This window comes from Ostrinia nubilalis, chromosome 8, assembly GCF_963855985.1.
Source record: "Ostrinia nubilalis chromosome 8, ilOstNubi1.1, whole genome shotgun sequence".
NCBI classification, from domain to species: Eukaryota; Metazoa; Arthropoda; class Insecta; order Lepidoptera; family Crambidae; genus Ostrinia; species Ostrinia nubilalis.
Genome location: NC_087095.1, coordinates 467,297 through 470,248, shown reverse-complemented (window position 1 = coordinate 470,248; position 2,952 = coordinate 467,297). Strand labels below are relative to the sequence as shown.

The 2,952-nt window shown below is 35.8% G+C and overlaps 1 non-coding gene across 1 annotated transcript; it reads right to left on the bottom strand.

Annotated features, from left to right (window-relative positions):
* Positions 1–209: 209 nt before the first annotated feature.
* On the bottom strand, positions 210–282 carry Trnav-aac (transfer RNA valine (anticodon AAC)). The gene has a single exon. It is a non-coding gene; the product is annotated as a tRNA-Val (tRNA).
* Positions 283–2,952: the final 2,670 nt, after the last annotated feature.

Sequence of the window (2,952 nt, the reverse complement as noted above, 5' to 3'; positions counted from 1 at the left end):
AAGTAGGTCTAGGTACACATAATAACTTTTTGGAGGTCTTTGTCCAGGGTCGTTCGTCTGAATCGACGACGACACTTAAAAAATCCGCTTAGACCTTAAAGCATTCATTTTGGGCTATTTGCATAATAATTTGTGGCATAGAGACTAATAAAAAAATAATTATTTCTTTAAAAGAAAAAAAAAGAATGAAAAATAAAAGCAAAAGAATATGTTTCCGCCCGGGATCGAACCGGGGGCCTTCTGCGTGTTAGGCAGATGTGATAACCGCTACACCACGGAAACGATGTCTTGCATGACGAAATAATCAGCATGGTCCAACGAGCTACTGCTACGCGCAATTTCGTAGTCGTAGCACGTCATGTGACCTCGATAGCACACGCACACGTGTGGATAGAAAGTACGCTCTACTTTACGATAAAATGATAGTGGTGATAGTGGTTTGTATCTGGTCCATGTGTAAGTCTTGATAAAGTTTATAATAAATGTTGTTGTTGATTGTAAAAATCTTTAAATTGTAAATAAATAACTTATTTATTGTATCAGTTATAAGATACAAAAAAGTGTTGATTGTTATGTTAGCGTTAAGAGTTGCATCTCAAAGTAAATTACAAATAAAAAACTTTTTTTAAGTTACTTATATTTTGTAATAAAGTGTTGATTGAATGCTCATATAATTCATTAAAATTTATTTAATGATGTATGAGCATCCAATCAACTCAATCAACACTTTACTAGAAATTTAAGAAAGTATTTAAACTAAAAATATTAACACAGTTCATAAATTGCATATTTTACATACTCAGTACATGAGCTCTATGCCTATAAAATCACAAATAATTGAAGAAAAAAACGCTGTTTATACTATTAGTCCAGTCAATGAATGCTGTTATTTATTACGAGAAAGCTTTTTTTTTAATGTTGACAGCAACATACTTGAAATGGAATTCCTTGCATGGCAGTCAATTTCTTGTTGCAGTGCATTTAAGTAGGTATATTCTTTCTAAAATCCATGCTGTAAGCTCGAGCTTTCAGCATAATAATCGCAGTTATCAATCCTGCCTGTTAACCCTAAACGACGAGCTTAATCAAGATCACCTCAATCCAGGTCGGGTCGTTAAGAACAATTAACAACTATCTCAGACGGCCCACCCATCACCCCCGGGGGTTGGCGGGCTGACCTAATGGTGCTTTATGCGTTGATATATCATCATATTTAGGGGGCCCTTACTGATATTAGAACAGGTAATGGCGCTGCTAAGCACTGCGAAACTCTTGGAAGACATTTACTTGTGTTTGGCGCGGTTTCTCTCTGGAGATTAGGTTTCCGTTTGTAGAATGTATGGTTAACGATTATAGTGAGTTCTGTTTAAAACTTTGTTCTTTAATTACTATAAAACGAAGAAGGGCCAAAATAAATTAACTAACTACTGCGACACAGGCCTGCGAGCCTTGTGCAGAAGCTGTGGTTTATTACATCACAGGAAATGATATTTGTGAATAAAGATTATTTATTTATTATTATTATTAAAATTCGTACAAAAATTAAACAATGAGCTGGTAAAAAAAGTAGAGCTGACGTTTGCAGTATATAGTGAACTTTTATGTTACTGTAATGTTAGTTTTAAATGAAATCTTATTTACCATTTTTTATGTTGCACAGTAGGACTTCTATCTATAGATAACAGTTTTGTAACAAGACGATAATGTTTTATTGCGCAACAGATAAAATTCTAACGGCTCAGCTATTCACATGTCTAATATTTCAGGGATCGCGTCTTCAAAAATAATTTAATAAAAATATTTATCAAACAATGTCGGTAGCAACAGAAAAACGCGTAAATATTTATACACAAATCTGTCGACTGTCAACACGCTGGCTGCCGGCGGGTCGGGGAGACCGCGCAAAATTAAAAACAAATGACCCAGAAAATACACGAACTCCACGATTTGATTAAATTAAGAGGAAAATACCTCACAGCGCCCAAATTGAAGGTTCGCGTCTATCGCCGTGATATTAAAAAGGTTCCGTCGCGACAACGAGTTCTTTTTGCAAATACGTCGATTTGCATTAATTTATTCTGTTTACGCCTGAATAGCCTTTAGTCATATTTCAGGGACGCTCTGGAAAATGTTCTTTGTATTTTTTTAATGACAGAATTTCATACGCATATTTAGAGTAGGTATTATGTATAATAAGATGTAGTAATAATACTTTGAGTTGCAATGCTGTGAGTAATAACTCTAAGTTTAAAATAATAAAACAATAAGGGGCCTCAGGACTACTGAGCTATTGAGCAAGTTAAGTTTAAATTGTGCTGCTTCGGCCATTACTGACCAAAACACGCAATCGCCAACGCTCACGTAACACAATTATATTGAAAACTGAGCCCGAAACAATAATTCTTAGGCAACACTAAACTCCATATGGTGGACAATTTAAACTTAAACCACGATAACCCCAAACTGCCGGACGGCAATAAAACTTAGTCGTTAACGGTTAATTAGAGACAGTGTCCGATAGATCGCGATTTATAACACAATTTTAACCCTCAAGATGGCAGTGTCCGTTGTGGTCCGTATATCGGATCGGATTACTGATAAAGTGTGGTCGCCCTCGCCTCGGGCGGCTATTGCTCCCGAAGGACGCTTTCTTAGTGGACATCGGGCGGTAACACGATGTATGCGACTTGATATAACGTTTAGCGTCTGTCGAATGGCTTTTGACGTCACATTTTATTTTTTGCTGAAAAGATTCACGTTCTGAACTGAATGTCAAATTTTATTACACAGAACATTATGTTTTTATACTGGTATCTCGCTACCAAACTTATGGTCACCAGGGTATTTGCTAAATTCTTGATTGTTTTATTGATTTTATTGTAAGTATTTACGTTGACGTAAAAAGTAAATGTCACAGAGTTGAAGATTAGTCAAAGTGCAGGGATGAGTGAA